The sequence below is a fragment of the Ictidomys tridecemlineatus genome, chromosome 14 (assembly GCF_052094955.1).
Source record: "Ictidomys tridecemlineatus isolate mIctTri1 chromosome 14, mIctTri1.hap1, whole genome shotgun sequence".
NCBI lineage: Eukaryota > Metazoa > Chordata > Mammalia > Rodentia > Sciuridae > Ictidomys > Ictidomys tridecemlineatus.
The window spans coordinates 50,912,475-50,928,918 of NC_135490.1; the positions used below are offsets into that span (position 1 = coordinate 50,912,475).

The following is a 16,444-nucleotide window of genomic DNA, read 5'->3' on the forward strand; positions in this document are numbered from 1 at the left end:
GGTATATCACCCCTGAGTTCAATCCCCAGAAAATAATAATAATAATAAATAAAAATCAAAGATGGTGGAATGAGATGGACATCATTATCCTAGGTGCATATATAATTGCATGAATGGTGTAACTCTACTTCATGCACACCAGAGAAGTGAAAAATTCTTTATATTGTACAATGAATCAAAGAGCTTTCTACTATTATGTATAACTGATTAGAATAAATAAATATAAAGAAAACTCCAAGCAGTATTTCTTTGCTATTTTTTATTCTTAGTTATTCAAAACATTACAAATCTCTTGACATATCATATTTCATACATTTGATTCAAGTGGGTTATGAACTCCCATTTTTATCCCATATACAGATTTCAGAATCACATCGATTACACATCCACGTTTTTACATACTGCCATACTAGTGTCTGTTGTATTCTGCTGCATTTCCTATCTTCTACTATCCCCCCTCCCCTACCCTACCCTCCCATCTTCTCTTTCTACCCCATCTACTGTAATTCATTTCTCTCTTGTTTTTATTCCCTTTCCCCTCACTTCCTCTTATATGTAATTTTGTATAACAATGAGGGTCTCCTTCCATTTCCATGCAATTTCCCTTCTCTCTCTCTTTCCCTCCCACCTTTTGTTCCTGTTTAATGGTGGTCTTCTTCTCATGCTCTTCCTCCCTGCTCTGTTCTTAGTTGCCCTTCTTATATCAAAGAAGACATTTGGCATTTGTTTTTTAGGGATTGGCTAGCTTCACTCAGCATAATCTGCTCTAATGCCATCCATTTCCCTGCAAATGCCATGATTTTGTCATTTTTGAGTGCTGAATAATAATTCATTGTGTATAAATGCCACATTTTTTTTATCCATTCATCTATTGAAGGACATCTAGGTTGGTTCCACAGTCTAGCTATTGTGAATTGTGCTGCTATGAACATCAATGTAGCTGTATCCCTATAGTACGCTCTTTTAAGGTCTTTGGGGAATAGTCTGAGAAGGGGAATAGCTGGGTCAAATGGTGGTTCCATTCCCAGCTTTCCGAGGAATCTCCATACTGCTTTCCAAATTGGCCGCACCAATTTGCAGTCCCACCAGCAATGTACAAGTGTACCCTTTTTCCCACATCCTCGACAGCACGTATTGTTGTTTGACTTCATAATGGCTGCCATTCTTACTGGAGTGAGATGGTATCGTAGGGTGGTTTTAATTTGCATTTCTCTGACTGCTAGAGATGGTGAGCATTTTTTCATGTACTTGATTGATTGTATGTCCTCCTCTGAGAAGTGTCTGTTCAGGTCCTTGGTCTATTTGTTGATTGGGTTATTTGTTTTCTTGTTGTTTAATTTTTGAGTTCTTTATATACTCTGGATATTTTTTTAGAAATATTTAATTTTTTAGTTGTAGTTGGACACAATACCTTTGTCTCACTTATTTAGTTATTCTTTTTAATGTGGTGCTGAGGATCAAACCCAGGATCCTGCACATTCGAGGCGAGCGCTCTACTGCTAAGCCACAACCCAAGCTCCTTTGCTGTTTTTTTCAAAAGAGAGAGAGAGAGAATTTTAATATTTATTTTTTAGTTTTCGGCAGACACAACATCTTTGTTTGTATGTGGTGCTGAAGATCGAACCTGGGCCACATGCATGCCAGGTGAGCGCGCTACCGCTTGAGCCACATCCCCAGCCCCCTTTGCTATTTTTAAACAAATAATTTCTTATACTTGTGTGTGTGTGTGTGTGTGTGTGTGTGTGTGTGTGTGTGTGTGTATGCCAGGAATGCTTAACCACTGAACAACATTCCCAGCCCATTTAATTTTTATTTTGAGACAGGGTCTCGCTAAGTTGCTCAAGGCCTTTATTAAGTTGGTGGGGCTGGCCTCAAACTTGTGATCCTCCTGCCTCAACCTTCCAGGTAGCTGGGATTATAAGTGTACACCACCACTCTCAGCTCTTATACCTTTTTCAAGTCCTTCCTGGTCCAATTCCATCCTACTCCCATGAAGAAGAGAAAGTTACTGAGTAGAAACATAGAAGGGGAAAACATTTGAGACGAGTCATTGCTAGAACTTTCAATATATTAACCAAGGGAAATGAGAAGGCCAAAGAAGCAACACAGCAACAGTGACAGGGTCAGTCCATCTGTCAACTCAGATCCACACACACCTTGCTGACCTTGCCTTTCAGGGGTTCCAAGGAGATGCAATGGTTCAAAAGCATATATCTATTCTATTTTTTAAAATGTGCAAACCCAGCCAGTCATGGCGGCACACACTTGTAATCCCAGTGGCTTGGGAGGCTGAGGCCAGGAGGATTACGAGTTCAAAGCCAGTCTCAGTAACTTAGTGAGTCCCTGAGCAACTTAGTGAGAACCTGTCTCTAAATAAGATATTTTAAAAAGAGCTGGGATGTGGCTCAGTGGTTAAGCACCCCTGGATTCCATTACCAGTACCCCTCCCACCCACATCCACTCCCCAAAAAACACTATGCAAACTGTGCGAACCAAGCAATTATTTGTTCTGCAATCTACCTTTGAGAAATTCTTAAACTTATGCATGGGGAGGCATTGCTTGCAGCAGCAAAATATTAAATAACGTAGTTGTTCAACAGTAGGAAACAACTCAAATGTGTTGCTACAGCACACTGTGGAAAACTATTTAACAATTAAAAATGATGAATTGATCTATTAGACCAATATGAAAAGATCCTTGCAGATTTGTTTTGGAGAGAAAAAGGGCAACTTAAAAAATAATATTTGCAGAATTTTTTTTTTTCTAGTACTGGAGTTCAACCCAGTGGTGCTTTACTACTGAGCTACATTCACAGCCCTTTTTGTATTTTTTTTTTATTTTTTGAGATAGGGTCTTGCTGAGTTGTCAGACTGGCTTTGAACTTGTGATTCTCCTGCCTCAGCCTCTTAAATTGCTGAGATTATAGGCATGTGCCATTGTATCCGGCTAGAGGATTTGTATTATTATTTGTGTATAATTGTCCCCAATATTTTCTTTTAAAAAATCTTCCATAAAATGTTATTAATTTAAGCATACAGGATGTGTTTGTTATTTATTCTCCATGCAGTATTTGAAATAAATTTATTTATTAATTCAACAAATATTTGTTGAGCATATACTACATGACAAACACTGTACTGAAGACTGATAAGTGACATGGATCTAACTGAACAAGACAGGTAGCAACCTGCCCTCCTGGAGCTTAATATTTGTGCAGAATACAATACAAGCAACAAAACAAATGCATTATTACAAATTATGATGCACAATATGAAGAAAACACAGAAACAGGTTGGGGCTGCCTTGGATAAGAGCAGGAGGGTAGAACTATCTGAGGAGGTGGGCTGTGCATGGCCCTAAAGATGGGAAAGACAGCCAGGGGAAGAGCATCTGGACGGAGGCCCCAAAACTGTTAGAAAAAGTACTGGCTGTAAATTTTGATAAGTCCATTTAATAAACAAATGAAAATGTGACCCTGGCTGGGGTGGGAGAATCAGTTTCCACACCAGGGGCTCATTACCCCTACCCATGGCAGATGGGAAACCCCACAAGATTATGACCTCTGTCCTGGGACGTGCTTAGTATCTGCATTGGGCCAGACAGGATGAAAGACCCTGCCAAAGGCACCAGGGGCTCCCTAGTAGGCAGAGAAGACTCTGCTGTGCCTATACAGAGATGCCACCCCAACACGCCTCACTCCAGCCTTCCTTGTCACCCAACCCAAGCCCCTTTCAGGGGTAAAGGACAATGGCAGAATGTGGGCTTCCCTCTGCCAATGTACCTGGCCAGGGAGGAAGGGGATGGCAGGAGGTGGGAATACAGACTTGGTGAGGTTCCCAGTCCAGTACAGATGGCATGTCCCATTTTCCCATCTAACTTCACTTAAAGAACACAGATTCAAGATGGTGACAACAGTGCATTACACCCAGGCACATGGCTCCTTCCAGGAGCTGGGTCCCAGGTGACTGCACTGTCTCAGGCTCCTCGGGCCAGCCCTGCTCAGAACTGACAGGAAGCAAGCCTCTTACAGTGAGCAGAGACAGGGTCTGAGATGGGGCAGGGGCCAGAAAATGGGTCACTGAAAAGACTTTTAGTTCAGGGAAGCCACCAAAGAGAAGAAGGAGAGACATGACTACTGATGGCAGGGGAAAAATAGAGACTCAAACTCTGGCAGAGGCCACAGAAGAGAGACAGATGGATGTGAGACATTGTTTTGGAAATAAGGAGGAAGAAGTGGGAGGTGAGGAGGTCAGGAGGTATGAATCCTGAGAGAGGGAAGGTTGAACTAGGCAGGTGTTGAAGTCACAGGGAAGGAAGACACACACTGTGGGCTGGAGGAAGTGAGGGAAGCTCCAGAAGCCCATCTCAGAGCTGCCTCTCAGCTGGTGTCCTGCCATTGATTCTGCAAACTGTCCTTCTTGGTCACATTGTTTTTGTGTCCTGTGAAGCAGGCAGAGGGAGCTGAGCATCTCTCTGTTGCCCTAGCAAGTCATATCTCACAAGCCCAATCTTACCCAGCAGATAGTAGCCCAGAGGTTCAAGTTGCAGCCTGCGAAGGTTGCACAAATCTACCAGTCCTTCCTCCTATGGCCCTATCTCTTAAAACTGCATCAGAGTGGGACAGACGTGAGCCCACAGAAGAGAGTGAGGACCAAGGATGGACAGGAGGGGGAGCAAGTGGGTATGGATGAGAAATCAACCTGCACCTTGGTTACCTTGAGGGCTAAGCCTGTCCTTCCTGTTGCCCAAACCCCTCCCCCTTCTTAGTTCTGAGGACTATAGGAGGAGAGTGCATGCACTGTTCTAAGTAAAGAGCTACAGTGTGTTTCCATCTGCATTCAAATACCAATTGAGCAGAACTTCAAGGCCTTCTTTCTGTAAACCATTAAACCAATAAGAAATTTCTAACCAGGGTAGAATCACAGAGAAGTAAGAGGGTAGGGAGACAAGAGGATGAAGGAAGAGGGGGAGGTTGGTGGTAGAGCTCTGGTAAGAGCGGCTGCCAGCTGTCCAGGCTCCTGGCAGGCTCCTGGCTGGGATCAGTGGCCATGGAGAAGCATTCTTACAGGCTTCGCTAATGCACACACAGAAGGGGAGGAAGTGAAGTCCTGATTTGACCTAACCATGGGGCCCTCTCTAATCACTATTAAAAGCAGTCATTTCCACCCTCCCTGGTGGCACTGGAGTGCTGGAAAAGATTAACGGGAAGAAATTCAACTAAAACCAATTCTTCAACCTATTCATTTAGAATAGCCAAAGAGAAAAAAAGCCTGCAAAAGAACAAAAACTCTTGCCTTTATTTTTCTTCAAATTATTGAATCATTCTCTTTGTTCCCAGTGTTTTCTAAGAGTAATGTCTGACTCTGGGCCTACGATAAAAAATTCTCTAGACATTTGATGGAGGACAATCAGCCTGATGGGACCCAGCTTTTCTCACAGTGCCTGTGGGAAGTTGATAAGAATGCCAAGAAAAAATAAGTTTGGGAAGCACTGGGTTAGAAGGAATAAAACAGATTTCTTTACTATAAAGCTTTAAACATTTTAATATGCAATGGGACTCTTCAGAAGGGTGTGGAAGCTTGGGTTGATTTCCTACTTGACAACATTCTTCACTGCACCTCTTTGCCCAAAGAAGAAACAAACTCAGAAGAGCTGTTCCTTCTGTGATTTCCTCTTATGGCATCCTGAAACAAAGAAGGGTATGATTCATTGGATGGTCCCCAATTCACTGGGCCATAGCAGATCCTCTGGAATAAGTTTCCATGGTATGCTTCTGGAAGGCCTACAGAGGAAGGGGTGGGGAGGTGGCAATCAGAAGTGCAAGGTTCTACTTCAGGTTCTAAAAGCTACATGAGCTTCTGGGTCTCATTTTCAACTCTGAAAAAGATATGTTCACTAGGACAACGTAAGTCAAGTTTCTAGGGGCTGGAATATAGCTCAGTAGTAGAGCACTCACCCAGCGAGCAGGAGGCCCTGAGTTTAATCTTTAGAAATGCTTTTAAAAAATAAAAAGTCAAACATCTAATACTATTGCATAGCACATGTGATACATGGCCCCTATATGCCATAAACAGTCATATTTTTTAAATGAGGAAGGGAAATATTCCACTATCAAAATCTAGATTATGACAAAGAGTTCTCACCTCATACCCAATAATAGAACCCTCTCACCTCCATTCAGCCTAAAAAATAAATAAATATACCATAAATGTCCTAGGTGAGCACAGTCACGCCAGGGCCCACAGCCTCGGTTCCTCACTCTTCTGCTAAAGCAACCCAGGACTCAGCTGGGAGCTCCTTAGATGACCAGTGTCCCCCTGAAGGAGTTAATGGCTCCAGGGAACACTTCAATGAGAACTTCCACATGCGCCAGACACCCAGCCTGCCGCAGACTGGTGATCTCCAGTCTCCATGCTTAGGTAGATGCCAAGAGCATTGAGCTTTTTCTTGCCCAGAGCCCTGGCTGAGACTCAGAGCAGCTGGTAGACAGCTGACCTAGGGCTTCTCTCTCTTATCCACTGAGGCTTTTTTTTTTTTTTTTTGGTATAGATGCCCTACATCTTAGAAAAGGAATCCAGAACTTTCCCTGGAAATATTTCTACCAAGACAGGGAGGGGCTCAGAACCCACTGAAACTATAAGGTGCTGCTGACCTCACTCCTCCTGCCAGCAGAAAAAGACTAGGCCATTCTGGCTGTTTTCTCAGAAGAAAGGCTGAGAGAGCTGAAAGAGAACCAGAGTAGGCAGGGGGACCCAGCTAGATGACGCACCTCCTGTGGGCTGAGCACCAGCAGAGAGTGGGTAGGAGACAGGCATGGGACCACAGGAAGGAGAGAGGATATTTTCTTGACTTGGGGGCTGCCTAGGGATAAAATATCCCTTGGGCCACTTTAAACCTGACAGTTCTCTGGAACTGAACTATGAAAGTCCTAACTTTTGAGATGTTGCAATTACGGTGGTCACAATTCCTGGTATTGGTTTGGAAGAATGATTACTTGATGAGTGTGTCTGGAATGGCTTCCTGGAGGAGTGGCTTTTGAACCACGTTGTAGGTCTGTGCTTCTTATTTGCTGATGTGCACAGGAAGCACTGACGGCCTGCTTCAGCAGGGCTGGGGAAGGGCCTGTGATTCTGCATTCGAAACAAGCTCCCAGGTAATGCTGATACCTTGCATCAGCTATAAAAGATATAGCTAAGAGTTGCCCCATACAGGGGGTCAATCAGGAGGACATTCCTGACACCAGGCAAAAAGAGCAAAGGGGAAAATGAGATGTACCTTAGAGAGCAAGGTGTGTGGGGAAAGAGTAGAGGAGGCAGGGAAGATGAGGAGGACCTTGCCTGACAGGGGACAAGGGACACATGAGAAGGGCAGGGAGAGTGAACCACAAAGTTTAACTTTATCCTGTGGATCACAGCTATTCTCCGGGTGCATGTCCAGGCTCTATCAGAATCCTTGGGCACCAATTAAAGGCATGCTTCTGTTGGTCCCCACCCAGCAGAATATCAGATTTATTGGATATGGAAAGGGATTCAGAAATCTGCATTTTTTAAAACAATATTTTTTCTTTTTAAAAGACAGGTTCTTACTGTGTTACCCAGGCTGGCCTCAAACTCCTGGGCTCAAGCAATCCTTCTGCCTCAGCCTTCCGACTAGCTGGGACTAGAGGCATGTGCTACCAAAACCAGCAGAATCTGCATTTAAAAAACAATAATCTCTATTGATTTTATTTTTTTTTTATTCTAGAATTGGGCAACACTTTATTCCATGAAAAAGAATAAAGTACAAGAAATCTGTACTTTTAAGAAGCTCTCTACGTGATCCGCATGCAGTTTGGTAACCAGTGGTGGGAATTAACATATTTCAGACAGGGGGAAAGGCCAAGGTTAGATTAGCATATTGACAAATTCCCTGGAAAGCAGAGGAGGGTAGAAGGTTGGTGGAGGGGACAATGTGGCTATGTAGACCAGAGAAACCAAGGACTTGGACCAGAATTCTGGCAATAGAAATGAAGAGGAGAGTAACCCAAAAAATATCCACCAATGATTCATCCTCTCATTGCTCACTGGTGAACTACCAGTCAGGGGTATGTGAGGGCAAGAGAGGTGATGAGTGCAATTTTAGATCTGCCAAGTTTGGTGGACATCCAGGTAGGGAAGACCATTGGGCAAATGGCTATGAGAATCTGAAGATCAGAGGCAATGACCAGCTCTGGCTCTGGATTTTAGAGCCTGTGACCTAAAGTATCACATTAAACTTTGTGTTGCCAGCAGTAAGCATTTCAGATTTTCCCAGAAACCATTCCTAGGGGAAAATGGCGATTAGAGTCCTCCTTCTGCCAGGAGTAAATACTGTTACCAGCAGTGATGTTGATTGTCCCAAGTACAGAGGGCAGATGCTTCCTGGAGAAGCTTGAGCAATGGGGAACTTACATAAGTTCTCCCCTGAAGACTTGCAGGCCTCTAAGGTGGTGAGGGTAGCCTCCCAGTATCAGCTGAAAAGAACAGAGGACCTTATAACAGGATCTACAAATATCTCTTTCTGCTATGATTTGATCTTGTAATGTACATTTTCAGACTCCAAGAGCAAACTATGGCAAACATGCTAGTGTCAGCTTCTGGAACACTCCACCAGGTTGCAGTGACTGTCCCTACCCAGTTAACTGGAAAAGACAAACAAGGACTTGGATATCTATGCTGCCGTGCTGCATAACCATCTAAATAAACAAGGCTTAGTGGAAGAGCTGACACTGTTATATTTTAAAGGAGTAATAGAAGTTGGGTATGTGAAATAATGGAATGAGGGAGAAGAAGGATTCTAGGTAGAAGAAACAGCCCATGCCAGGCACAGGCTGATGGGATCAGGGAACAGAAAAATTAGGCATGGCTGGAGCAAAGGGCAGATGGGGGACAAGGACAGGAAAGAGATCTAACACATGGGAAGGCAGAGCCTGTCATGAAGGGCTCCCTGATATGCAAAGACAATGAATTTAAAATTATCTAGAAAACTCTAAAATGCCAGTTTAAGGAGGGGCACTAGCTCTGAGGTCTGAGTTTGGGTGAGGAATGTGCAGGAGTTTTGATCGTCCAGGCATGAAGGAGACTGAACCAAGACAAAACAGGCTCAATCCTCACGACTGCCTGCTGGTCCATTTCCCAAATTTATCTCTGCTTTTCCTCCTCCTGGCAGCCAGCACCCAGAGCAAGCCACCATGTCCTCTGTCCTGGGCTCCTGCTGCCGCCCCCTGACAGGTCTTGCTATTTCCATACTTTTCTTCACAGCCTGTTGTCTATGAGGCAGCCAGAGGGACCTTTTAATAATGTAAGTTGTACTGTGTCCCTTGTCTGCTTGAAACCCTTCAGTGGCTTTCATGAGCTGGGCTGGGAGTATGGTCCAATCTTCTTCCCCTAGTTCACTTGATATGGCCCCTCCTGCCTGTCTACCCTCTTCCTAACCCTCCTGCTCTGTCTTTGTCTAAACCCCTAACATACACTCATTTCTAGTTCTTAAACATGCTCAGCTCATCCCCCTTCTAGAGCTTTTACTAGATCTTCCTCCTGCCTAGACCTTACACAGCTGGACATTTCTTGCCTTTTAGGATATTTAAATATCATTTTCTCAGAGAGATTTTCCCTGACAACTCCCTCAATCTATAGGTCATTTTCTGTCAAGTCATCCTGTTTCAATTCTCCGAGCAGCTCTTATTACCTAGTATTTTCCCGTTTTTGTATATTTAATGTCTCTCTCCTCTTTAGGAGATAATCTTCAAAATGGCCACCCTTACTTTCTCCTCTCACTGTACATTTACGTTACTCTACTTGTCAAGAAGCGAGGCTTATTTCTTCTTCCGCTGAATCTGGACTGGACTTACTATTTCTTATTACTTTCTCTGAATGACAGAATGAGGCAGAAAGGATGCTGGGTCTAACTTTTACCTGGGCTGTTCACTTTCGATTTTACTCTTGGAAACTAGCTACCATGTAACGAGTCTGACTACCTTAAGACCGCCATGTTGTAAGAAATTGCAGGCTTTCCATGGAGTCAGAGAGGACATGTTTAGGAGCATATAAAAGAGACATGAGTGATGGACCCATCAGCCCACACCAGCTATTTACTGCCTGTAGATGAGTGAATGACCCCAATGATGCCAATGACACAGTTCAGCAGAAGAGTTGCCTAACCTGGTCCTGACCCAATTCTAGAAGAGATTTTTGAAGCTTAATAAATTCTTATTATTTAAAGACACTAAGTTTTGGAGAGGTTCATTACACAGCAATAGGTCACTGCAACCTCCTCCCAATACAGTGAAGGTTTATGTGCGGTGCCAGGCACTGCTGGGCACACGTGTGGAGTCAATAGATATTTGCTGAATATGATTTTGTTGTTGTTGTTTTTGTTTTTTTGGTTTGTCTTGGGAATGAAATCCAGGGCCTCACACTTGCTAGGCAAGTGCTCTGTCACTAAGCTACACTCCTGGCTCTGAATGTGTGAATTCAGGGAAAATGGATTTGTCCATTGTCCATGGGTCTTTATAAACAAAAATGCTAAATGTCTTACAGTATTATTGCCGGAAACCAAGGAACTGAAGGGAATTGAAGTTAGGAAATGGGATTTGAGGCCAGGCACAATGGCACACACCTACAATCCCAGAGACTCAGGAGACTGAGGCAGGATGATCACAAGTTCAAGGGTAGTCTCAGAAATTTAGCAAAACCCTGCCTAGAAAAAATAAATAAATAAAAGGAGCTAGGGATATAACTCAGTGGTATAAATGTCCTGGGTTGAATCCCCTATACCAAAAGAAGAAAGAAAAGAAAAAGAGAGGGTGTGGTTTGGAGCTTAACATTTCAGTTCTGAGTTTTGAGAACGCATAAGACATAGTCACAGCTGAAGTGGTGGAGAGAGGAGGTCACTGAAGTTGAGGAGGTAAACAAATTTGAGGTTAGGATACTGGCTGAGACAAAAAAAATATTCAGCTTATCCAGGAAGATGGCAGGACTGGTGCTGGGGAGAGGTACTGGAAGGTTCTACCTGAGAGCCATGAGAGGGCATAGGACAGGTGGAATCCATGGAATTATCAAGCTTCAAAAAGGCAAAAAGGATTCAGTGAAGGATCTGTGGGAGCAGATAGAACAGGAAACTCAGGGGGAAAGAGGACAACCCAGCACCATCCTCAGCAATGGCTATCAGGTCACCTTCAGGGGCAGATGAATGAGGTGGGGCTTTCACAGCATTGCAGCCAAGCACAGATTAGGCTCCATTCTGGGCAGATGAGAAGCATACTCAGATGAGATCACCAGGAAGATTAACTGGCCTCTGATTTTGGCGGGCCCCGAAGGGTAAAACAAAACAAAACAAAAAAATGGTTTCCTTGCCAGCATATCCAGAAGATAGATAATGTTTGCTGTTGGCAGTGGAATCAGCAAACTGAGACCTTGGCTCAAGAGTCCAAATGAAACTATGGTGAAAGGATGCAGGCAGGGCTGTGGGTAAGCCCAAGTCAGTAAGCCCCCAAATGGCCTGAAGATGGTAGACGCTGAGCAGAGAGGGAGGAGCAGCAGGCTGAGTCCTGGGGTGAGAAAGAATGGGGCTCACCTGGACTGCTGTGTACCCCTAAACTTGTCCTCACAGGAAGGGTTGGCATGGCTGGTCAGAGTTAGCTATTTGGAACCAGTGCTCGGTCTGGAAAGGCAAGATGGTCTGAGTTGATTCTCTTCAAATTCTATGAAAAAATAAACTTAATAATGATCCTTTCATATTATAAAAAGTAGACACATTTAATGTTAAAAACTGTTTTCAAATCCCCAAAGCAGAAAGGCCTTCCCCTTCTGCCTCCCTCTACACACATAAAAAATGAGCATGGATAAGAAATAATCCTTAACATACTATTAAATTCTCATTTTAATAACCCAGTCACAGCTTTTGGGCTATTCTATTTCCTGCCTTGATATTCCAGTCCGAAGAAACCAAGCAGAGAACGGTGACAGAACTAGAACTAAACAATGGACTCCTTCAAGTCCTTGCAGTATATCATTCAAACTGAAAGGCATTTATTAAGCTCCAACCCATTAGTCAGGTCTCTCTCAGTTTCAAGTGAGTGAAACCAACATAAGCTGGCTTAGGCCAAGTAGGAAATTTATTGGTTCATATTTTAAAAGAACAAGAAGAGGAATGAAAGAAAGAACAGAAACAAATAGAAGATCAGCTCAATCAGATGTTGGCAGGAATCTCATCTCATCATTTCAGCCCTGCTTTTTTAGTATCAGTTTTTTCCCAGGCAGGGTTTCCCAACTGATGACCAAGTTAACAGCACAAGGAAAAAGTACCTCCTTTTTGAAGCAAAATTCTGAGGCATATTCTCATTGGTTATGCTTGAGTCACATGCCCATCCTTAAACCAATCATGGCCAGGAGGATGCAGTTCTCTCATTGGCCAGGTCAGATCACACATCCACACCTGGAATAGTGAGGTGATGTTAGTCCCAAGCAAGCTACATACATAGTTGGGTCCTCAAATAAAAGTTGCAGTTACCAGATAAAAGGGCATGGCATGCAGGGTAATTTCAAATAGGTGGCTAGACACAGCAGACTTCATGGACCTGCAACCATGGACCATGGGCCAGACTCATGGCCTGGCTCTTAGAAAGGATTAATACAGCTCTGTTTTGAAATTCTTAATACTTCTTAATAATTTAATATTTTTTAAAACATTTTTTAGTTGTAGGTGGATACAATACTTTTATTTTTTATTTTTATATGTGGTGCTGAGGTTCAAATCCAGTGCCTCAAGCACAGTAGGTGTGTGCTGTACCGCTGAGCCACAACCCCAGTCCCAATAATTTAAGTTTGTGAATTTTAAAGAATTTTTAAGCTTCAAAATTATTAGAATAATAATTAAAAGTAGGAGGCTTGCATTTTCATTTTTCAGTGGGCCCTACAAATTAGGTAGCTGATCTTGTGGTTACACTACTGTGTGCCTGGGAAGGATTCAAGAAACCCATGAAACAGTCCCCTCAGGGAGAAGAAACAAAGGACACTTTTGGGGAAAAGAACAAGTGATTTGTGCTGACTTAGGCCTGTAAGGAAGGAAAATGTACTCATTCATTCATTCTTTCTTTTGTTTATTCATTTAAAACTTTATTAAGGGGCTGGGCAACTACTATTGCCAGAGTATAGAGGAAAAAAATGACTGTCACAGTCCTAAGGAAGCCCCTACTCTGCTGGAGTGGGGGAAGGATCACAAGCACAGCAGAGTAAGGGTTGGGATGTAAAAAAACACCCATAGCTGTGGCGTGCAGGGCAGATACTGTGAGCAGTCCAGCCTGGAGATGGGATCCAGCCTGGAGGTGGGTATATGCTGTTGTCCTAAGAGTCAGGCATGTGCTTGATTGGTCAATAGAAGCCAATAGTTGCAAAGCCTGGTAAGCTTTTCCACCAGTAGAGATAGTTTCACAGTGCAGAAAAAAATCATGCCAGGTACTTCAGGCAGAAGCTTGTGTCTGAGCCATGATATGGACTGAATGAAACTTCTCAGGGTGTCAGCCCTAGCCACAAACTTAACCACTAGATAACCTTGGACATGAATATACCTGCAATACAGTGCCCTATTTAAGTGTCAAGAAAGGAGAAGTATCCCAGTGGCTCAGGAGGCTGAGGCAGAAGGATCACAAGTTCAAAACCAGTCTCAGCAACTTAGCAAGGCCCTAATCATCTTAGTAAGACCCTGTCTCTAAATAGAATATAAAAAAGTAACATGAAGAGAGAGTCTACAGAATGGGAGAAAATCTTTACTACATGTACCTGAGATAGAGCATTAATCTCCAGGATATGTAAAGAACTCAAAAAACTTAATAATAATAATAATAATAATAATAATAATAATACAAATAACTCAATCAATAAATGGGCTAAGAACTGAACAGACACTTCACAGAAGAAGAAATACAATTGATCAACAAATACATGGAAAAATGTTCAACCTCTTTAGCAATTAGAGAAATGAAAATCAAAACAGAAAGCAGTATGGAGATTTCTCAAAAAACTTGGAATGGAATCACCATTTGACCCAGCTATCTCACCTCTCAGTTTATACTCAAAGGACTTAAAATCATCATATTACAGTGATGCAGCCACATCAATGTTTATCGCAGTTCAACTCACAATAGCTAAACTATGGAACCAACCTAGGTGCCCTTCAACAGATGAATGGATAAAAAAAATGTGGTATATACAATGGAATATTACTCAGCCTTAAAGAAGAATGAAATTCTGGTATTTTCTGGTAAATGAATGGAGCTGGAGAATATCATGCTCAGTGAAATAAGCCAATCCCAAAAAACCAAAGGCTGAATGTTTTCTCTGATATACAGATGCTGATTCACAATGGGGCAGGGAGCTAGGGAAGAATAGAATTACTTTAGATTAGGTAGAGGGGAATGAAGGGAAGGGAAGGGGTATAGGGGTAGGAAAGATAATAGAATGAATCAGTAAACATTATTACTCTCTATATATAACTGTATAACCAGTGGGATTCTACGAATAAAAAAATATTATTAAAAAAAAGAGGCCAAGGATGTGGCACAGTGGTTAACTCCTGGGTTCAATCCTTGTAACCAAAAAAATAAATAAATAAATAAATAAAATAAAATAAAATAAGAAAGGGGAAGTAGCATCAAATCAATTGGGAGAAATTTACTTCTGATCCCTGGACTTTTTATTTATATGAACCATTTTCATGTTGTTTTCACAGTAGAATCATTTGTCCCCACACACTTTGTTTGTTTATAATGGGAGTTTGGGCAACAATTAACTCACACCCAGCGGTGTGGTTTTTTCCCCTAGTGTAATTGCAATTATTTTTTTCTTCATAGTTTCATCATGGGCTTAGCTTTTCATAAACTCAAATGGTTGCAATTAACTATAATAGATCATTACGCCACACATTATTAGGCAAAATTGGATTAATTAACCTCTTCTGGCCTCTCAGCTTGGGAGACAGAAAAAAACGAGGTCTAGTTCAAATACAGCATTTTGAAAATGTCAGCCATGACTCAGTGATAACTATTTATAAATATATATGCTGCATATCCACAGGGTGGTCAGTGTATTTTTACATGTAAGTATACAAAGACACTCTGTTGTTAACATGCATTCAAAGCAGGAGCCTTGAAAGGGCCATTATGGCTTGAACTATGAATATTTATTAAGAATAATATGCAAAATGGGGCTCTGTTTGAATGGACCAATTGAGGAGTATCAGAGCGCCAGGGCCGGGATGGCAGCGCCAGGGCCGGGATGGCGGATCCAGGAATGATAACAATGTTCCTAAAGGGACCTGGCCCTAGCTGGGGAGAGCCATGTGGTGTGTCAGTGACCTTGCCACTTCTGGTGGTGGTGTTTGCTCTGGAAACATTGACTTAGGGCTCCAGTGCGCCCTCCAGCCCCAGCTCCCCAGGTCCTGAGTCACAGATCCATGTGAAGGGTTTTCCCTGTGGAACTGAGCTCCAGGTAGCAAGTGGGGGTCCAGACCCGCGTCCCAACTGAGCCGCTTTCTTCTCTCTGGCCTGAGTAGGAAGCATTTCTTGAGTGGTTGACCCTCCCAGCCTCTGCCCTGTTTTCCTTGGGACATTCAGGCAGCAATGAGAATAACTTTTTAATTTCAAAAACATAAGAAGCCAGAAGATAGTGTATGCCATATAATTTTATTTATATAAAAATCAAAACAGGAAAAATTAATTTATATGTAGAGTTTTTGAGGGACAGCAGTGACAGAAAGGGGCCACAAAGTCCAAGCGAGGTGGCACACTCCTGTTATTCTAGCAGCTGGAGAGGTTAAGGCAGGATGATCATGAGTTCAAAGTCGGCCTCAGCAACTTAGCAAGGCCTAAGCAACTTAGCAAGACCCTGTTTTCAAATAAAATATCTTTAAAAGGGCTGGAGATGCAGCTCAGTGGTTAAGCAACCTGGGTTCAACCCCTGGTTCTAAAAAAAAATGTCAGGGAGGGCACAAAGGAGGCTTCTGGGGTATTCACAATGCTCTATTTCTTGATCTGGATGCTGTGTACAGAGGTGTATTCACTTTTTAAAAATTTACTGCACTATGCCTGTGTGACTTGTGCATTTTTCTACATGTTTAATATATATAAATAAAAATTATTCCAAAAAATACAGAGATAAGTGTCAGGGAATGTAAAAGAAATTAGACACAAAATAAAATAATAAAAAATGTTCCATTTAAACAAATTATTTTTTAATTAAGAATCAATCTTTGAAGCAAAAATAAGTCATGAAGAAAAAATTCCTAAATAAAATGCACTGAGGAATTTTCCACAATTAGGGGAAAAATAGGAAGCAGTTGAAAAATAAGTGTGGTGCAAACAATTAGCATTTTTCATTAATCAACATGATTCCAAAAAATAGTCCATATAATGCTTTGTAAACATTCACA

General features: G+C 42.3%; 1 long non-coding RNA gene across 1 annotated transcript in view; it reads right to left on the reverse strand.

The window, feature by feature from the left end:
- Nucleotides 1–510: 510 nt before the first annotated feature.
- LOC144370390 (uncharacterized) overlaps nucleotides 511–16,444 on the reverse strand; it is a 52,976-nt gene continuing 37,042 nt past the window's right edge. The window contains exons 3-4 of the long non-coding RNA XR_013430368.1: nucleotides 12,325–12,454; nucleotides 511–11,720 (exon numbers count right to left, since the gene is read on the reverse strand). This is a non-coding gene — a long non-coding RNA (uncharacterized LOC144370390). The remainder of the gene's footprint in view (nucleotides 11,721–12,324; nucleotides 12,455–16,444) is intronic.